General features: G+C 42.8%; 1 protein-coding gene across 1 annotated transcript in view; it reads left to right on the top strand.

Moving 5' to 3' along the window:
- LOC127029043 (high affinity cAMP-specific and IBMX-insensitive 3',5'-cyclic phosphodiesterase 8B-like) overlaps positions 1-22,373 on the top strand; it is a 39,533-nt gene that overhangs the window by 488 nt on the left and 16,672 nt on the right. The window lies entirely within an intron of this gene.

The raw sequence follows: 22,373 nt of genomic DNA, 5'->3' as shown, positions 1-22,373 counted from the left end.
CGGGCCGGGGAACGGCTCGCCTGGAGCCCCCCCCCCCCCCGGGGGGGCGAGCGCCGGCCGCCGGGCCTCTCGGGCTCCCTCCGCCCCACGTTCACAGCCCTCGGGGTGGTATCGGTGCCCCTGTGCTGAGATAGCTCCTGAAGTTACAGCTGGTGGGGGAAAGGGTTTGTTTCGAGCTTTGTGGTTGATGGCAGGGAGTGGGTGTGTGGGAGAGGTGTTAATATGCCGGAATAAAATTTCCCCCAGCTTCATTCTCAACAGCAAAAAGCCTATACTTGCTGTTGTGTTTTCTTCATCCCTTTTTCTTCTTCCCGTATCTGGTTAAAATGAACTGTTGCTGCTAGGTGTGAATGTTCAGCTTGGAACCGAACCACTATGATTTGCGCACATAGGCAAATATGCCTTGCTTTTGTAGAGCTAGTGGTTACTCCAGGGAGGTGCGGACAGGGGCTGTGTCTGTAGGGTTTTCTCACTCCAAATCTGGAAGGCTTGGGTCATCCTGTCCGTGGCTAGGGCAGGTGCTGCACATCAACATCTTCACTTAAGTTTAGCAGTGAAGAGATGGTTGCGCTGATTTTTTTTTTTTTTAATAATATCACAGTAGATTTTTCATCAATTTCCCTGAAAGTTTTCTAAGAACTACATTTTACTGTGTTGCCCTATTCCAAAGCTTGCTATCAAAACAAATGGTGTCATGATCCCAGCTGCACCTTAGGTTACTTTTCTGTTGTACTAATGAAGCAGGATATCATGTCACAAAGTAATTCCATGGGCTTAAATAGATCCTGGTATTTTGTTAGAATATAATTAAGAAATTAAAAGATTACTGCAAACTTTAAATTATAGAAGTAGTTTATATTTTAAAAATCCAGAAATCATCTGAGGAAAACATAAGTGAGAGAGATCACAGAGGAAAAAAAAAAACACCACCACAACCCATAGTCAGTTTGTTTGCTCAAATGCTGAGAAACTTGCAGAATTGTCTGTGGTTACATTGACTGTTTTACTCATTCAGAAGCAGAACCTGTGTAATCAGTGATATGGACAAAGTCTGAGCAGGACTAGAGTAAAAAAAAATTGTTACATTTCTTGGATTTTTTGAATTTTTTTTATATTTCAGAGTGGAATACTTAAGACAAAATATGATTTTTTTTTTTTAATGTAGAGGAGAGCAAAATAGAAATTCTTGCACAATTCTTTAAATTGAGAAAGTTGAGATTTGAAAAAAAGATTTTTTTTTTTTAAAGTGGTAATGTGCTTTTCTGTTCTTATGAATTGTTTATTATTTGTTATTACATCATGTGCTCTTATAAACAAATAGATTTGTCAACATTTCTGGTTATTAAAAGTGAATGTATTTCAGATGTTTTTGAACTTCATAATTGGCACTGTGATATCATTTTGGATAGTTTCAGTTCTTTTTACAATTTTAGAGTCGCAAGCACCTAAGGGAAAGGATGCTTTTATTTAACAACTGCTTCAATGATATAGTAGAAATGTGTATTGGGTCTGGCTGAGATGGAGTTAATTTTCCCCACAGCAGCCCTCATAGTGCTGTGCTCTGTATTGGTAGCTAGAAAGGTGTTGATAACACAGCAGTGTTTTGGCTACTGCTGAGCAGTGCTGGCACAGCATCAAGGCTGTCTCTCCAACATTGCCCCCCCTCGCCCCCAAAGGCCAGTAGGCTGGGGGTGGGCAAGATCTTGGGAGGGGACATAGCCAGGACAGCTGACCCAAACTGACCAAAGGGATATTCCATACCATATGACATCTGCTCAGTAATAAAAGCTAGGAGAAGGAGGAGGAAGGGGGGGCATTTGTTATTTATGTTTGTCTTCTGGAGCAACCGCTACGTGTACTGAAGCCCTGCTTCCTGGGAAGTGGCCGGACATCACCTGCTGATAGGAAGTAGAGAATAAGATCTTTTGTTTTTCTTTGTTTTCGCACGCGACCTTTGCTTTTGCTTTATTAAACTGTCCTTATCTCGACCCACAAGCCTTTTGTTATATTTTCGTCATATTTTTCTCCCCCTGTCCAGTTGAGGAGGGGGAGTGATAGAGCGGCTTTGGTGGGCCCCTGGCATCCAGCCAGGGTCAACCCACCACAAAATGTTTCCATTATTGTAAGAAGTAAGATCTGTAAAATATTTTATATCATTTTAAACAGACTTAGAGCCCCCATTCTTGCTGCTACTCTTGCCATGATTTCCTACAGGGTCATATCATACTTAAGTATTTGTGTGACCAAAGCGAGGTTTGAATATTACAGAATTATCATAAAGGCAAAATAGTACTTGATATTTGACGGGCTATAAGAAATGGAAAAGTATGGAACTATAGTTCTCCAATAGTACATAACAATATTTATTTCCATAGAAGTTAAAAGGTGAAGAAAAATATTAGTTATTTTGGTACAGAAAAAGTGTCTAGTAATACCTCATGGCTTTAACTTCTATAGTGCTTGGTTGCACATATTAGCTGTGTTGAAATCTCATCTAACTGTATTTAGGGGAGGAAACAAATACACAGGTCAAATGGCTGTTAGCACTATTATAAATTAATATAATATTCCAGTTGTGTAACTATTCAACCCACTTAAACTATGCTGCTTCATTTGTTTTCATTTTCTGTTCTAAACTGGTCTTTAGTTGTTTACAGAATCAAGTATTGCATTATTTGCATTTGACCCTATCTTTATAAAATGTTTTAAAACTCCTCCATATCATAATATTTAACTGGCATTAAAAGAAATCAACCTGTAATGATTTCAACCCAATGCAATTCAAATAAAAAACAAAAAAGATCCCATGTTGCTTAAAATATATGGCTTGCCTAAACCTTACCTTTTAAGTCCATCTAATCTATACTCATTGGGGTGAGATCAGTGTTACAAAGATAATTTGTTTTGTTTAATAAAAAGTTCTGAATTGTTCAGAGCATTCAGATCACACCCTGCTCATACTGGTTATGAGTAACTGCATACACACTAGAAATTTAGTAGTTCTAGTGTGTATGCATTTCTTTGTGGATCTCAAAAGCTTGGTAACAAATATCTACAGGTTAGTTGAAAAAGATGTTAAGTGGATTTGTTAAGTATTATAAGATGAGTCTGTGCCATAATTTGAAATAGGACACACAGTTTCTGATGCCCAGTCATATGCTATGTTACTAAGGTACTTGGGCAGAAACACTCAAGTAAAAAACAGACATTCCTTGCCCACGTTCCCTCCTTAATAAAAACTAACAGTATCGTGGCAGCAAACAGTATTAATATCTCAAACCCTACATTGGCTTTATATAAAGATACAAGGCATTTAACTTGCATCATTGAAGCATAACATTGAGCATGAGATGATACTGAGTGTATAATGGCTGCTTGACCCATTGCTCAACTATTGCTGGTTCTAAAGTGCAACAGTACCAGCTGTTTAGCAAGAAGTAAACAGCTTCTTGAACACTTCCTTGGGGATTTGAAAAGATAATAAAAGTTTACCTTATTTATGTTTACAAATACATCTTTTTTAATTATGGCCAAATACAAATCTTGAGCAAAAGTGCATGCATACATATGCTTTTCTTTAACATCTTGATACTTAAACATTAGCCAAACTTAAAGACAAGAACAAACAAGTTTTAAGGCTCTTGTTGCTAACATGTAGCCTAGTGAAGAAAAAAAACCCAAAACCAGTTCTGCAGCCTTCTTTTGATTACTTTGCCTTCTTTTTCTTCTTGAAATGACAAGAACACCACCAGATGTAATGGTTTGGTGGTTCTTATGCCATGTTCTTTGTGGAACAGAAGAATCTGTTTATGAAGCTCTCCTGAAAGTCAGTCACACTAGAAACAGTTTTTGACAGTTTTCAGGCTTTTCCATATCAAAATAATTATTAGAAGCAAAGCTCAGAAATAAGAAGAAATGCAATGGGACAGTATCTCTTGTCTTATCAATATTGGTCCGTGTTAAGTTCCAAGGTGGAAGCACTGAGGAGAAGGAAGCGCCTCAATACGTCAAGCACCTAGCTTTTTTGATTTTTTTAAAATGTAGGAGAATAGGGGAAAGGATGCAGCTGCCAAATACAAATCTGAGGAAATCAAAGTGCTATGGAGTGCATTGAGAAATCCAGGTACTGAGAGAGTTGCATCAGGTCCACAGGCCCTGGAGAAATGCAACTCTAAGCATTGCCTTGATTTAAAATACGATTCTTCTCTTTAAAGCAGTATCATGTCCAAGAAAAGTCACTGTATTTCTTGCACTTCTTGTTTTGTTTGAACTGTACTACTGTTTAACTGGCTGCTAGTATGTTCTGCAAAATGTGGAACATAGTAGATGTAGGGTAAACTTGGAAAATAAAACTCCTGACTCTGTGACTTAGTGTGATGAAGGTCCATTTCGCAACTTGATATGACATCTAAGATGTCAGAGTCCCCTTGAACATACTCTGGGGCTGCAAAGCAGGCAGAAAAAAATTTGGGGCAGGCCGAAAAGTGTTAGTACATTGAACTGTTACAGTGCAGAGCCTTTTCAATTTAGACTAGCTGTTCTCTGAGAAGTGCTGACCTGAATAACTCTTACCATAAAGAAGGTCACTAATGGAGAAATACTTTTCTTAGACTAATCCCAGACTTCTAATGAGTACACTAAAAGGACTTTTGCAAAGATTTGCTGCTCTGTATCTGACCTTTCCATTCCTCTTTCAAATGGTGCAGGTAAACTTCAACAAGCACTGTAGTTGTGCTCTTAAGCAATGCTAGACAGGAGAAATGTGTGGACTGAAGTGCTACAGAATGGAGAAAATAATTTCCTTAGAAAATAATAAACCACTTGGCAGGAAACAGAGCAGCCTGGTAGATTAAACTTACTTGGTATTGAGTCATACAACATTCTGGACTTCCAAAACTGTTCTGGGTGATAGGCATTTCTATCATTAAATATAAAATACATCATCTTTTTTTTTTTTTTTTCCCTTAGTTTGTATAGGAAAAGAGAAGCTTTGGAAACTTGTAAGAGAACAATGTGGCTCAACCATTTAGGCACTGAGAATCAACAGGCATCTCAGGACCCTTGCACCCCTCTAAGTCCTCCAGTAAAAAGTTATTTTGGAATGTTTGCTTTCAGTACCAAAAATACCAAATTGTTTTAGCTAAACTGAGTGTTATTAGCATCTGTTTTCTACTTTGTACCATTTACTATGCGCAAAATGAGACTCTGAGGTTTTACCTTCTGAGGAGTTTGATATGGATCTTTTGACAATTTCTAATACTCCATGATCATGCTGAATGCAGAGCAGAGGGATTTCAAATAAAACTGACCACATGGCTGAAAGACATAATGCAAGCTGAGATGATGTGCCATATACCCTGGGGAATAGCACATGTTCTTGGGATGCAAGAGATAGGTTTGAATTCCTGCAGCTGAGAATGCTTAATGATCATACAGGTGTCATACAGGAAATGGGCACATTGTTTCCCCTTCCTCTCCTGAAGGAGAGGAATAATCTAGCCATCTATCATACTTTAAGTAGTGGGTTAGACAGCAGAGTAATTCAGCAGTTTTAGGTTGTGAAACTAAACATCACACCTGCTCTGTGGATAGTCTAAGAAAGAGGCAAGGATACCAAACATCTCTTGTAGGCATTTCCTTTCAGCTAGCTTGAGTGCCCCCTCCCCACCTTGGGCATCTTTCACATACATAGAGATGATGAGCTTGCCCTTTTTGCTGTAATGAGCATTTAAGCACCTGACTCACAAAAATGTTTCCTGTTCCTGGTGGGGGTACTTCAACTTCTCAGGGAGTTTATTATTTCAGACAGGTTGCTGTACCTCTTCTACTTCCATGGGTTCCTAGATCGGGTAGTTGCACCAGGCTGTACTGTACAGTGTAGGCATTCCTAAAGGAGTAACGCAAGTGTGTATTTTCAATAACTTTGTAATGTTCTGTGAAGTAGTCCTGAATTTTGTGTAATGATATCTAAAGCCCATAGAAGTTAAAAGGAGTATTTTTACTAGATCCTAGTGATTTCTGAAATGCTGTGTGCTCATGGGTAAGCCTGTCTGATTAATGCAACCAGAGCTGGGGACGTTCATAAGCGTTAGTCCTATACGCACAAAAGATGTGGAGTTGGGGGTTTTTTTTGTTGGTTTTTTGGGTTTTTTAATTAATATCTTCATAGTACAAGGCAGACATGCTGTTTGAGTGACTACTGTATATTCATTTTGGATTATCTGTGTACTCCCTTAAAGGTGGTGTTGCTTGAAAATTCAAGTCCAAGAGAATAAGATTTGGTGAAAGTGTAAGTAGTGATACGAAGGGGAACCAGAAATGAAAAAGCAACTGTGCTTTCAGTTAAATTTTCCTCTTGCACCACCTGCACTGCTGCCAGATCTCAGGATATTTTATTTTCCATGTAGATCATTCTCTGCTTGTATTTCCTGTCTACCTGTTGGTCACTTGTTTCTTTTTTTTTTTTTTTTTTAAAAGCCTGTAACTGAGACAGACTTGAATCTTTCAAATATAGCCCAAAGTGAAAGATGCATGGTATATGTGAAATTTGTAGAATTATCTTTAATGTACATGTAACTTTTCTAAAATTGCCTTAAGTGAAGGCTCTATGTACCTGTGGTTGTTAGGAAATAGCATGTGAAGTGTTTTGTGGTGTAGCAGAGTTTAACTCTTTTTGGGGAGTGTTGTCATGGTAACCAAACCCAGTATTTTCTGGACTTCAAAATAAGTCAATGGTAGCAGGACTTCAGAAAATCAAGTCACCTTTACAGATTGTCCTGGTTTCAGCTAGGATAGAGTTAATTTTCTTCCTAGTAGCTGGTATAGTGCAGTGTTTTGGATTTAGTAGGAAAATAATGTTGATAACACACTGATGTTTTTAGTTGTTGCTAAGTAGTGTTTATCCTAAATCAAGGATTTTTCAGCTTCTCATGGCCAGCCAGCAAGAAGGCTGGAGGGGCACAAGAAGCTGGGAGGGGACACCATCAGGACAGCTGACCCAAACTGGCCAAAGAGCTCTTCCATACCATATGACATCATGCCCAGTATATAAACTGGGGGGATTTGGCCGGGAGGGGTGGATCGCTGCTCAGGAACTAACTGGGCATCAGTGAGCGAGTGGTGAGTGCATCACTTGTTTTGTATATTCTAATCTTTTATTATTACTATTGTCATATTATCATTATTATCATTATTTTTCATTCCTTTCTGTCCTATTAAACTGTCTTTATCTCAACCCACGAGGTTTGGTTTTTTTTCCGATTCTCTCCCCCATCCCACTGGGTGGAGGGAGTGAGCAAGCTGCTGCATGGTGCTTAGTTGCCGGCTGGGGTTAAACCACGACGCAGATGTAAAAATAAATGTACGGAGCATTGTGGAATGCAGCATGTGTGTTTAAAGTTCATTATTTTGTGGTTGAGGGTATGAGTTTACAGTAATGAGTGCCACCTGATGATCTCTTGTATAGTACTGTCTCCCTCTGGCCTAGTTTAGTAGTTGCATTTCTAGCCCAATAAGTCACCTGTCTTGCAGGGCAGCAACAGCTGACTGTCCCCTTGCTTCTCTGAGGGCATCTTCTTTGGGGCGATTCTCACAGGCCATAAAGTACAACGAGCTCATTCTATAGGAGCTCCCACTACTCCCCTAAAACACTCTGGTGCTTTTGGCTTTTGAGTCTTGAGTCATCTTTCCTTTTGGGTGAGGAAGAAGTGCTGTCTGGAGATATGTTATTAATTTTGAGTGAGATAGCATGCTGCACAGCCTTCTGGAGGTAGTGTCTAGTGCAGGTAACTTTCTTCACTTGAGAGGAGCAGTTGGTCCTTTTACTCATGAGATTTATTTTTCCCTTGCAGGTCAACCATTTGTGTCAACCATTGCCCCAGCTTTCAGCATCCAATTATTTGTAAGCTTATTTCTCACCTGTATTGTCAGCTATGAAAGAACAAAATGTATTAGAGACATTCTGTTCCTTTAGATTACCTCTGATTCTGTGAATAGAGAGTTACTCTGGAGAATTGTTCAAAAAATCCCTGTATATCTCTACCCACTGATTTGGCCATCCAGTGCCAAATATTTCATGTCTTTAATATAGAAAGGGTAGAGCTTAGATTGATTCGGAGAAGCCACTCAGCTAAATGGTGCTACTTTAGAATCAGTCTCAATATTAAGCTCTTAATAACTTGAGTTACTCACTTTGTATATCTATATCAAAATTAGTTCTGTATTTTCAATTTGTTGATCTCTTGCCCTGGATTCATACTGCATCTGAAGAGGCAGCATTCTTTCTAAAAGGATGGGAAAATTGGACCACTATGAGTTGGTTTCATAGCATGTAAGAGTGGAGCAGGAATTGCAGAGATATGGGCCGCCTGGACTCCAGTACATAAAATCCCAAGCAGAGCTATTCCAAAATCTAGAATGCTGCAGAACCACTGTTTCCTCCCTGGTTCCTATGAATTCACAGAGAATGCAGCCAAGTGTGAGTGTGTGTATAGATATTATGAAATTGCATTTAAATAAGAAATCCAAAGAAATGGCAGTTAGCTGAGAGACTCTGCATTAGTAGAGTCAGTAATGTCCACTGCGAGGTAAGGGAATGAGATGAAATAGACAGAATGGAGTTTTGAAGCAATGTAACTATTGGAAAACAAGCTATTAAACAGCTATTTATAAGCCTAGGACAAACTGTGCTCACAGCCAGTTTGCATGTAGAACTGTAACCTGTTAGATTTAATTACAATTCATTTGTTTATATTTGAAGGGGCAGGGTCTGATTCCTTTCTTATTTTATGCATGTTTTAATCAAAATAGTGGTATACTTACCAGCAGCATATGGTTTAGTGCTATAAAAAAAATCAACTTAATCAAATGTGGAACTGGGCACAAGGTCTCTGAAGTTAGCTTTGGAGCTGCTTCCAGCAATCCATTTTCCCTTTGTTCTTAGGTCAGCTACACTTTTTGCTACAGGGACAGCAAAAGAGGCTTTCTCCTTCCCCTGTTGCTGATTTGGAAAGCTGTCTGAAGGCACTGTGAACTTGAACATTGTCAATGATTATTGTTCTCCTGCAGTTACGTTTAATAATAATTGTGTTCATTTATAAAATGCAACTTATCAAGGCATCGTGCTAGCCATAAAACCAAGAAATCTCTTTTAGAAAAAGAGGGGAAAAATGAGGCTTTAACTTTTGTGTGTGTTCATTTCCAAAGTGAAGCAAATTTCTTTTGAAACTCTGAGACAGAGACTTTCCCCGGGGTAGGTGGTAACATGGTAGCTAGGGTGCTTTCTGGAGATGAGACGCCCAGGTTCAATTCTCTGTCTTGTGAGAGAACCTCTGCAGACTCTTTCATGAGTCCCCTGCCTCCTGTACTGTTGGCTATCAAGATTTCTCTTTCTCTAGGCTCTGAGACAGCTTCCCTGAAATCAGTCCATTTCCAAAGAGCCCTGTCCTGATGAATCACTACTTCCTCCTGTCACAAAGCAAGCTGTTTCCTAAACAGCTCTTTAATTATATTGGAAAATAACACAAGCTTTCAGGAAAAGGTGACATGTTCCATTTCAGAATAAAACCATTCACGTATGTTAAATGGTTAGGGCTGTGTTTATGTGCCAGGCTGTGTTGTGACTCATGGAAGAGGTAACTGCTGTGTTGAACACCTTGCCACGCCCTCATTTCAGGCTGCTTCCCTTTACCTCAGAGAGCACAGTGAAGGAGACCAGGATGGCAAGACAAGTCATCTCAAAAGTTTTGATTTCTTAAGTTCTCGCAGACGTGGTGTGGTGGGCAGTGGACATGGTGCAGTGGCGGTGGGGCTGGCTGCAGCTGCTGGACAGCACTCGCTCATGGAGCTCCGGCCAGTGGCCGCAGTGTGCTGGTGGAAACCTGGGAAATCTTTGGCTATCTGTGTTCTGGGGTTTTTTGCAGACATTAAAAGGTCAACTAGAGTACTATGAGGGTGCAGTAGATGATTAGAGAAAAGATAGACAACGTGAAGATTTGAGATGAGCTAAGCAAAGTGGGACATCATTGTTCAAATGAAAAGGAAGTAATTAATCTAGCCTAGGTTGGGGTGGTTGTGGAAAAAGCATCTGTTATGGGCTGGAGGAGGCCAGGAGAGACACTTAAGCCAAAGGGAGTGGAGCTGAAGAGGCACATGGGTAGAGAGGTGTTTTGGGAAAAAAAGATTTGTCTTGGTGGCACAGAATGCTGATGACACTTGGAAGTCTTGAGGAGATGTGATGTCTGAATCTAGTGATTTCTGTCCAGATCTTATAGCTAACACAGCAAAAAAATAGCTTGCAACTCAGTGCTAAGAAATTTTGTGGATTATAGCAATTGTCTTGAAAATGCTACTTCTGGAGTTTATTTGTGGTAGTCTTAATGAGCTTATAAAACAATTCAATTATACATCTGTTTCACTGCAACAGAGACTGCATAGATGGTGTTCTGTGTTACAAAGTTGTAGTAATGTATCCACTGCTGCCTGAAGTCACCTAATAGTCTGTGCTTTTCTGTGGTTTTATTTTTTCCTACATCACAACAGCAGAGGACTCCTCCTCTCTTGCTCTCAAATATAAAATTGTATAGTTTTAGAAGTATCTAATATTTATCCAGATAAGTTGAAGGCTACTAATCAATCTGTTTGCCAGTGCAAGCTGTACACTCTTGAAAGGAAAACATTCAAACCATGCTGGTTTGTTGTAGTGTCATGATAGTTGGGGAAAAAATGTTTATAGCTAAATGGGTGCTTTTACTATAAGACAGGAAAGGGAGCTTGCTGGGAGGGTCTTGTTGCCCCAAAGAGAGCTTTGACAAAAGCAAAAAAAAAGAAAACAAACAAACAAAAAACCCCCACAAACCCCAAAACCACCAAGCAGGGCATAAAAATAAAAATTGTTGTAATATGGAAATACTTCTGGTACAACTTTGTGAAATGACAGCATGCACTACTATATTCCAGGCCCAAATAGGATATTCCCAGGAGAGGACTCCACACTCTGTGGGTCTGGTGCATGGGAATGAATTTAATCTTAATGGCAGTTTTTTCTTTCAAAAGTGACTTTGTATGAATTTTGTCACTTTCTTTGGTGCAACAGTTTCTTTGGTGCATTCTGGCATTTTTGCTCATTTCAGTGTGACAGAGCTACATTTTACTACTCTGGTCCTTCAGGTGAGCTTGGAATGAGCAACAGAACTTGTTTCTTTCTTGCACCATTAGTAGAATTGTTCACGTTCCAAAAAGATCTTATTTTCTAATGTGATTGAAAACCATGCGTTTGATAGATATTACTAAAGATACAAGCTCAAGACAAGAGTTGTGCCAATCTTAAAAATATTATACTTAAAATTTCATCATTTTAAGCTAGATTCTGTACATTCTGGTGTTGGAGATATCAGACTTTTTATTTCAGGCAGCAAGCTTAATTATTTAACTGAAATATTCAGGTATGAAGCCAGATGCTTAAGAAAGTGAAATATCATAACATTAGCAATAAAATAAAAACTAGTGGGACTGATCAGTGTTAGACTCAACCAGAAAGCATGAGGATATTGTATAGTCTCTAGTAAGATCCTGCAGTGTATTAGATCTATATGCTGCTTTTGGGGATTTGGGTCCCCACTAATGTATGTGGAATGAAGTCTTGTATTTCATTGTGTTCCTGGGTTTTGTCCTAATACCTACCATTTTGTCCCAACGCATGCTTACAGAGTTGAGGAAAAAAACCTAGCAGGTAGTGAGAAACTCTCTTAAAAAATAGTTCAAACCAACAGTTTTAGACTTTGGGCTTAAATTTGTTTCTTTCCTACCCTATCAACTTATAAGGTTCCTTTGTTGTCTGTTTGCAGATATCCATTAACTGAAACAGCCAATATACATACAGATCTTTTTTGGCCCTCTGGTATTTTAGAGGCTTAGGGACCATCCAAAGAGTTCAGTAATGAATCATCTTCAAAGAAGGGAATCCTTTTCATGGGTTCCACCAGATTTATACAAGAGGCTATACAAGATCAAGGATTTTTTCCCCCTTATAGCTCTAAGACATCTGTGGCCTCACCTTAGATTTGAAATATCTGCTGTGTTGAAAGTAACTCCTTTAAGGTCATTCTTTCATGTTCACTTTATTGTTATTTTTCATTTGATTGCAAATAGTCTGTAGACAGCTTAAAATTAAAAAGGGTTCTGTATTTCTATAGCTTGCATGTAAAGTCTTATCAGAGAACACTGGTTTCCTGCATGGTTAATGCAGATGGTTGCCTGTGAAAGGATGACGCTTAATTGCCATGCTCACGTTTATTCTCTGGTGGCAATGCATAATTGTATTGGGTTTGCGTGGCAAGGTTTTGGTAGTGGAGGGGCTACAGGGGTGGCTTCTGTGAGAAGCTGCTAGAAGCTTCCCCCATGTCCGATAAAGTTAATGCCAGCAGGTTCCAGGATGGACCTGCCACTGGCCAAGGCCGAGCCAATCAGCAATGGTGGTAGCGCCTCTGTGATAACATATTTAAGAAAGGGAAAAGAAGTTACAGGGGAGTAGCAGTTGCAGCCAGAGAGAGAGGAGTGAGAATATGTGAGAGAAACAACCCTGCAGACACCAAGGTCAGTGAAGAAGAAGGGGGATGAGGTGCTCCAGGCGCCAGAGCAGAGATTCCCCTGCAGCCTGTGGTGAAGACCATGGTGAGGCAGGCTGTCCCCCTGCAGCCCATGGAGGTCCACGGTGGAGCCGATATCCACCTGCAGCCCGTGGGGGACCCCATGCCAGAGCAGGTGGATGCCCGAAGGAGGCTGTGACCCCGTGGGAAGCCCATGCTGGAGCAGGCTCCTGGCAGGACCTGTGGACCCGTGGAGAGAGGAGCCCACGCTGAAGCAGGTTTGCTGGCAGGACTTGTGACCCCGCGGGGGACCCACGCTGGAGCAGTCTGTTCCTGAAGGACTGCACCCTGTGGATGGGACCCATGCTGGAGCAGTTCATGAAGACCTGTAGCCCATGGGAAGGACCCATGTTGGAGAAGTTCGTGAAGGACTGTCTCCCGTGGGAGGGACCCCATGCTGGAGCAGGGGAAGAGTGTGAGGAGTCTCCGTGTGATGAACTGACCAAAACCCCCATTCCCCATCCTCCTGCGCCGCTCGGGGAGGGGAGGTAGAGAAAATCGGGAGTAAAGTTAAGCCCGGGAAGAAGGGAGGGGTGGGGGGGAAGGTGTTTTTAAGATTTGGTTTTATTTCTCATTATCCTGCTCTGATTTGACTAGTAATAAATTAAACTAATTTTTCCCCAAGTCAAGTCTGTTTTGCCCGTGATGGTAATTGCTGAGTGATCTCCCTGTCCTTATCTATCTCGACCCACGAGCCTTTTGTTTTATTTTCTCTCCCCTGTCCAGCTGAGGAGGGGGAGTGATAGAGCGGCTTTGGTGGGCACCTGGCATCCGGCCAGGGTCAACCCACCACAATGATGCAGTTTAACTATCCAAGTTTGAGATACATGTATGTTTACAACTCGGTATTTTATGATACACATACAGTTTTATTGCACATATATTGCACATATAGCATGTTAAAGAGCAAGTGAGTAAAGAATGTCTTCAACATACCCTTGTTTTATTTGGGAACTCGTGTAGTATAGCTGCACAGGATCCACTGGAACAAAATGAAGGAAAATGGAAGCAACTTGCTCACAGTTGCAAGGTGTTTCAGTTTGTGTTACTGATGTTGTAAAATGGATACTGGAGATATATGATTATCTTTGGGTTTGGGCTGGAGAGCTACTCCTACAAGATATTGTCATCAGACATATTTAGGAATATCTGAATGGTAAAGAGCAGCAATAAACCTATGTGCACTTCAGAAACTTTTAGGAGAGAGACTAGGTTAACTTTATGGACATAAATTGTAAGAACATTTAACAGAGCTAGCTTTCTAACTTGTCGTGGTTTAACCCCAGTCAGCAACTAAGCACCACGCAGCCATTTCCCCCTTCCCCCTCCCAGTGGGGTGGGGAGGAGGAAAGGAAAAAAAAAAAGTAAAACTCGTGGGTTGAGATAAGAACAGTTTAATAACTAAAGTAAAATATAATATTAACAACAATAATAATGAAATATAATAATAATATTAATGAAAAGGAATATAACAAAAAAAAGGGGGGGGGAAGGAAAAAACCCCAGTGATGCACAATGCAATTGCTCACCACCCGCTGACCGATGCCCAGTTAGTTCCCGAGCCGCGATCCACGCCTCCCCGCCAACTCCCCCCTGTTTATATACTGGGCATGATGTTCCATGGTATGGAATACCTGTTTGGCTAGTTCAGGTCAGCTGCCCTAGCTATGCTCCCTCCCAACTTCTTGCACACCTGCTTGCTGGCAGAGCATGGGAAACTGAAAAGTCCTTGGCTTAAGATAACCACTACTTCGCAACAACTAAAACATCAGCGTGTTATCAACATCATTCTCACACTAAATCCAAAACACAGCACTGTACCAGCTACTAAAAAGAAAGTTAACTCTGTCCCAGCCGAAACCAGGACATAACTGAACACCAGAACACGAAGAAGATAAATGCGGTTATTTTTTTAAGGTGCTTACCAAGAAGTACTCTGGATTTTTTTTTTATATCACTTCTTATCATTGAAGGAAGAACAGTATTTTGTTTCAAAACTTAATGAAAGAGCTTAAAATACAAAACTGTGTTCAATGATACAACAGTAAAAGCTTTGTACCTTTTTGCACTTCCTGCCCTAGTGCAGAAATGTGCAATTCATACATGTAGTCTGGTAAGAACGGCCAAATTCAGAATTCACCACTCCATGTGTTAGGATCCAAATCTTCCTCCTGGAATGACTCCACTGACATCAGTGAGATGAAGATTTGGCCTTTTTCAGATATGAAGATAGCAATGGGCAAAAGGCTATTCAGATTTTCTGAAAATTTCTTTATGTTTTATTTTTAATTCAATGGAAATAAATGTTTGGGCCCTGGTATCTCCTCTTCTGGTTAAAGGGCTGTCAGGGACCAAAATAGTTGGCAGCCCTTAGCTATTTTAGCTGTAGCTAGTAGTTGGGCTGGGTAATGCTGCTTCTCCAAATGCCTTGTTCCTAACTCTCCCTGATAAGTGCTCAACATTTGTTAATGAGTAAGGGAGGTAGTGGCATGGCATAGGTGCAGCATTCTAGCTCTGCATCACTTGGAGATGTCAGCAGTACTTCTTGTCACCACTCTCTTTTGTTGATCTGCCACTCTCTCTCTTACAGGATTTTTATTTTTCACTCATTCTTTCAGTGGAGGATCACTGAAGAGGATAGTCTGCCTTCTTTGGATGATGGGTGATCCTTTTGTATGCATCCTTGGTATATGCTTGTCTGCAAGTTGGGTGAGCCATCTTCTGGTATCTCCCTTCCAGTTTTGGGATTGGTTTGGGTTTTTTTCCATTTGACCAGTTGCAGAGGTGTTTCCACTGCTGAGAATGGGATCAAAGCAGGATACATTTAAATGTATGGACTTCTTGGTTCTTTTTGGTCACAGTTCACATCCTATGTCTACCAGCTGCCAAGTCTCTTCGTTTATTCTTTGATGATCAGTCACACTCTCACTCTGGATGTCCTGGGTTTGGCTGGGATAGAGTTAATTTTCACAAGAAGCTGGGAGGGAACACAGCCAGGACAGCTGGCCCGAACTAGCCAAGGGGATATTCGATACCATATGACGTCATGCTCAGTATATAACTGGGGGAGCTGGCCGGGGTGAGGAGGGATCACGGCTCAGGAACGGGCTGAGCATTGGGTTCTGGGTGGTGAGCAATTGCATTGTGCATCACTCGCTTTATACATTCTTTTATTAGTATTATTGTTATAATTATGTCTTCTCTCCTTGTGTTGTTCTATTAAACTGTCCTTATCTCAACCCACGAGTTTTTACCTTTTTCTTCCGAGTCTCCTCCCCATCCCACGGAGGAGAGGGAAGGGGGAGGAGTGAGGGAGCGGCCGCATGGTGCCGCTTAGTTGCCGGCTGGGCTTAAACCACGACAGTCCTTTTTGGCGCCCAACGTGGGGCTCGAAGGGTTGAGATAATGACAGATCTGACCAGATCTGACAGAGCGTGTTAAAACAAATTTCTTATATGCATTCATTATATTAGTTTAATAGTCGCTGGTCACAATATTGGTTCATTTGTTCACATGGTGGTGTTATGTAAGTTCTTATATGCACTATGTATTCCCTGCAGTGATGTTTATCACCTTTGAGAGAGGGATCAGGGCTATCATTTTGCTGTACTGGGTAATGTCGACTTATGATATGATTACATCACTGGTCAAGAGGTTAAGCTGGTATTTGTATGCGGCACTGTTGTCATGCCCGTACTTCGGGCGCCCTCTTTCGGAATTTATTAGTAATCGCACCCAATCTACGGGGAAGACGTGGGGGATACTGAATCCCTCTCTTTCTCCTTCAGGCTAATTACAACAGCTCTTGAGAATTTTGAATATCCTTGGGATGTTCAAGCCAGCATGCTCTTATTGCTAGGTCTCCTGAATGTGTCTCAGGTCTTGCTTAGGGTTACACAAAAATTTTTTAAGAATACTACCCGGAGATCTGCCCCAAGGCTGGATAGTCATGGGTGGCATGGCATGTGGGAGAATATGGGCAGGTATCTAGAGAACTTCTCACCTCCAATGGTTTGGAACTTCACTCCCAAACAACTACAGGACCCTGATAAAGTCACAGAATATTTGAAAGGAAACTGCTGTGGCTATTCCAAAGAGGCACAACTTATCGCACTGTGCTGGGCCCTGGCCAGTATCTACCAAACACTGCTTGATACTATGCAGCACCCTCAGGGGGAAGGGAGGGAAAACAGACCAACAGGAGCGTAAGGCTCTAGTAGACACTGGTGCACAGTGTACCCTAATGCCATCAACCTATAAAGGGGCAGAACCCATCTGTATTTCTGGGGTGACAGGGGGATCCCAACAGCTAACTGTATTGGAAGCTGAAGTGAGCCTAACTGGGAATGAGTGGCAGAAACACCCCATTGTGACTGGCCCAGAGGCCCCATGCTTCCTTGGCATAGACTATCTCAGGAGAGGGTATTTCAAGGACCCAAAGGGGTATCAGTGGGCTTTTGGTATAGCTGCCTTGGAGACGGAGGAAATTGAACAGTTGTCCACCTTGCCCGGACTCTCTGAGGACCCTTTGGTTGTGGGGTTGCTGAGGGTCAAAGAACAACAGGTGCCAATCGCTACCACAACAGTGCACTGGCGACAATATCGCACCAACCGAGACTCCCTGGTTCCCATCCATATGCTGATTCGTCGACTGGAGAGCCAAGGAGTGATCAGCAGGACTCGCTCACCCTTTAACAGCCCCATATGGCCAGTGCAAAAGTCTGATGGAGAGTGGAGACTAACAGTAGACTATCGTGGCCTGAATGAAGTCACACCACGGCTGAGTGGTGCTGTGCCAGACATGCTAGAACTTCAATATGAACTGGAGCCAAAGGCAGCCAAGTGGTACGCCACAATTGATATCGCTAATGCATTTTTCTCAATCCCTTTGGCAGCAGAGTGCCGGCCACAGTTTGCTTTCACTTGGAGGGGCGTCCAGTACACCTGGAATCGACTGCCCCAGGGGTGGAAACACAGCCCCACCATTTGCCATGGACTAATCCAGACTGCACTGGAAAAGGGTGAAGCTCTGGAACACCTGCAATACATTGATGACATCATCATATGGGGCAACACAGCAGAAGAAGTTTTTGAGAAAGGGGAGAAAATAATCCAAATCCTTCTGAAAGCTGGTTTTGCCATAAAACAGAGTAAGGTGAAGGGACTTGCAAAGGAGATTCAGTTTTTAGGAATAAAAGGGCAAGATGGACGTCGTCACATCCCAATGGATGTGATCAACAAAATAGCAGCTATGTCTCCACCAACTAGTAAACAGGAAACACAAGCTTTCTTAGGTGTTGTGGGTTTTTGGAGAATGCATATTCCAAATTATAGTCTGATTGTAAGCCCTCTCTATCAAGTGACCCGGAAGAAGAACGATTTTAAATGGGGCCCTGAGCAACAACAAGCCTTTGAACAGATTAAACGGGAGATAGTTCATGCAGTAGCCCTTGGGCCAGTCCAGGCAGGACCAGATGTTAAAAATGTGCTCTACACCGCAGCCGGGGAGAGAATGGCCCTACCTGGAGTCCCTGGCAGAAAGCACCAGGGGAGACCCGAGGTCGACCCCTAGGGTTTTGGAGTCGGGGATATCGAGGATCCGAGGCCCGCTATACTCCAACTGAAAAGGAGATATTGGCAGCATATGAAGGAGTTGGAGCTGCTTCAGAAGTGGTTGGTACTGAAACACAGCTCCTATTAGCACCCCGACTGCTAGTGCTGGGCTGGATGTTCAAAGGGAAGGTCCCTTCTACCCATCATGCAACTGATGCTACATGGAATAAGTGGGTTGCACCGATCACACAACGGACTCGCATAGAAAACCCTAGTCACCCAGGAATTTTGGAGGTGATCATGGACTGGCCAGAAGGCAAAGATGTTGGAATATTGCCAGAGGAGGAGGTGATGGGTGCTGAAGAGGCCCCACTGTATAATGAACTGCCAGAACATGAGAGGCAATATGCCCTGTTCACTGATGGGTCCTGTCGCATTGTAGGAAAGCATCAGAGGTGGAAGGCGGCTGTATGGAGTCCTATACGACAAGTTGCAGAAACTGCAGAAGGAGAAGGTGAATCGAGTCAGTTTGCAGAGGTGAAAGCCATCCAGCTGGCTTTAGACATTGCTGAATGAGAAAAATGGCCAATACTTTATTTCTATACTGACTCATGGATGGTGGCAAATGCTCTGTGGGGGTGGTTGCAGCAATGGAAGCAGAGTAACTGGCAGCGCAGAGGCAAACCCATCTGGGCTGCCCCATTGTGGCAACATATTGCTGCCCGGCTAGAGAACCTGGTTGTGAAAGTACATCATGTAGATGCTCATGTACCTAAGAGTCGGGCCACTGAAGAACATCAAAACAGCCAGCAGGTGGATCAGGCTGCTAGGATTGAAGTGGCTCATGTGGATCTGGACTGGCAACATGTCCTGGTTTCAGCTGGAATAGAGTTAATTTTCTTCTTAGTAGCTGGTATAGTGCTGTGTTTTGGATTTAGTGTGAGAATACTGTTGATAACATGCTGATGTTTTAGTTGTTGCTAAGTAGCGCTTATCCTAAGTCAAGGATTTTTCAGTTTCCCATGCTCTGCCAGCAAGCAGGTGTGCAAGAAGCTGGGAGGGAGCATAGCCAGGACAGCTGACCTGAACTAGCCAAAGGGGTATTCCATACCATGGAACGTCATGCCCAGTATATAAACAGGGGGGAGTTGGCCGGGAGGCGTGGATCGCGGCTCTGGCATTGGTCAGCGGGTGGTGAGCAATTGCATTGTGCATCACTGTTTTTTTTTTTTCTTTTTTTTCCCCTCTTCTTTTTTTTGTTGTGTTCCTTTTCATTACTCATTATTATTATTATTATATTTCATTATTATTATTGTTAGTATTATATTTTACTTTAGTTATTAAACCGTTCTTATCTCAACCCACGAGTTTTACCTTCTTTCCCAATTGTCCTCCCCATTCCACTGGGAGCGGGGGCGGGGGGAGTGAGGGAGCGGCTGCATGGTGCTTAGCTGCTGACTGGGGTTAAACCATGACAGTCCCTTTTGGCGCCCAACGTGGGGCCCGAAGGGTTGAGATAACAACAGATCTGACCAGTGCATGTTAAAACAAATTTGTTATAAGCATTCATTATATTAGTTTAGTAGTCGCTGGTCGCAATGTTGATTTATTGGCTCTCAGAGTTGTGGCGTTCGTTCTTAGAGTTGTGTTATGTATCACCTCACTTGCCATATAGAGTCCCTGTGCTGCTGCTTATCACCCATAAGGTGAGGTGGATTAAGATTTTTGCTTTGCTGTACTATGTAACACTGGTTTATGGTACGATAAAATTATCAGTTGTGGGACTAATCTGGTATTTGTACTCAGCATTGCCATTATCTCCGTACTTCGGGAGCTATCTAGCGGAAACTATTAATAATTACACCCTTTACCTTTTCTCCTCAGAGAGCCAATCTATGGGGGAGACACCTTCCTTCACCTTCCCCCCTCCTCCTCCAGGCTAATTATAGTAGCGTTGTTTGAGAATTTTGAAAATTTTGAATATCCTTGGAATGTTGAAACTAACATGGTTCTATTGCGAGGAACTAGCATGTTCCTGAATGTGGTTCAGGTCTTGTTTAGGGTTAAACAACTATTTAAGAGGATCACCCAGAGATCTGCCCCAAAGCTGCAGAGTTATGAGTGGCAGGGTGTGTGGGGTAGCATGGGCAAATGCCTAGGATGGTGGGCACCTCCAGTGTTTTGGAACTTCACCCTTGAACAAGTGTTCAGAATCCTGAAAAACTAGTAGAACATTTGGAAAAAGTATGCTGTCACCCTGATAATTCCAGGGAGACACAAATCACTGCAATGTGCTGGGGCCTGGCCCATGCCTACCGAGCCCTGTTCAACACTATTCAGGACCCTCAATGGGGAGCGAAGGTCTCTGGATCTGACAACAAAATGACAGGCACTGCAGCCACTCTGACCCCCGTGACAGGTACTACGGTTACTGCAACGCCTGTGACAGGCACTGCAGCTGAACCAGAGAACCAACCCATGCCGGTATCAGTTGCCCCTATACAGAAGAAGAAATACTCAAAAAAGACAGCTCGCTTAGCGAGGCATGAAGGTGAACCAGGGTCATCACGAGAAAAGGAGGAAGAGGCAGAACCAGAGATAATCACTCGATCCCTATCCCTGAGTGAGCTGTGAGATATGTGAAAAGATATCTTCAGCCGTCGTCAAGGCGAGCACATTATCACCTGGCTGCTCCAATGCTGGGATAACAGAGCCAGTAGCTTGGAATTAGAGGGTAGGAAAGCCAAGCAGCTGGGATCCCTTTCTAGGGAAGGGGGCATTGACAAAGCAATTGGAAAAAAGAAACAAGCCCTCAGCCTCTGGAGGCAACTTCTGTCGGGCGTGAGGGCAAGGTATCCCTTCAAGGAAGATGTTGTATGTCATCCAAGCAAGTGGACTACCATGGAGAGAGGTATCCAGTACCTGAGGGAATTAGCCATGCGGGAGATGGTTTATTATGACCTGGACGATGCACAGTTACCCAGAGATCCAGATGAAGTCCACTGCACACGACCCATGTGGCAGAAGTTTACACGAAGCGCACCATCATCTTATGCCAACTCATTGGCAGTAATGGACTGGAAAGATGAAGAGGGACCAACAGTGGATGAATTGGCTGGCCGACTCCAGCAACATGAAGCAAGTCTCTCTTCCTCCCTCGTCGCAGCTGTGGAGAGACTGCCAGACATACTAACCGAGAAACTGTCCTGAAAGTTCCAGCGATTTGAGGATAAGTTCTGCCTCCCCTCTGCACGGACCGATACCTCAGCTATTAGGAATAAGTGTCCCCATGCTCAAGAGAGAGGAGATAGAAGGTACACCTCACGGGGTATCCTGTGGTCTTACCTGCGTGAGCATGGAGAGGATATGATGAAGTGGGATGGGAAACCTACCTCAGTCCTAGATGCACAGGTACGTGAATTGCAAGGAAAAACAATCACACATGAGGGTTCTTCCAGGAAAATTGCTGCTCCAGTCTCCGGAGGGCAGTGTGAGCGGTGTGGCAGACAGAGTGGAAGGGCTGATCTTACTCCTGATCCTATGAGAAGGAATTCTAATCCATTTTTACAGAAAGTGAGTGGAGAATCCTATGACCAGGACTAGAGGGGCCCTGCCTCCAGCCAGGTGGAGGAGAGGGGCAACCGGGTTTACTGGACTGTGTGGATCCGATGGCCTGGCACATCAGACCCACAGGAGTATAAGGCTCTAGTGGACACCGGTGCACAGTGTACCCTAATGCCATCAAGCTATAAAGGGGTAGAACCCATCTGTATTTCTGGAGTGACAGGGGGATCCCAACAGCTAACTGTATTGGAGGCTGAAGTGAGCCTAACTGGGAATGAGTGGCAGAAACACCCCATTGTGACTGGCCCAGAGGCCCCGTGCATCCTTGGCATAGATTATCTCAGGAGAGGGTATTTTAAAGACCCAAAGGGGTACCAGTGTGCCTTTGGTATAGCTGCCTTGGAGACGGAGGAAATTGAACAGTTGTCCACCTTGCCTGGTCTCTCGGAGGACCCTTCTGTTGTGGGGTTGCTGAGGGTCGAAGAACAACAGGTGCCGATCACTACCACAAGGGTGCACTGGCGGCAATATCGCACCAACCGAGACTCCCTGATTCCCATCCATAAGTTGATTCGTCAACTGGAGAGCCAAGGAGTGATCAGCAAAACTTGC

Source organism: Gymnogyps californianus, unplaced genomic scaffold (genome assembly GCF_018139145.2).
Source record: "Gymnogyps californianus isolate 813 unplaced genomic scaffold, ASM1813914v2 HiC_scaffold_64, whole genome shotgun sequence".
Classification (NCBI taxonomy): Eukaryota; Metazoa; Chordata; class Aves; order Accipitriformes; family Cathartidae; genus Gymnogyps; species Gymnogyps californianus.
The sequence above is the reverse complement of the archived record's forward strand: the minus strand, read 5'-3'. Positions and strand labels throughout refer to the sequence as shown.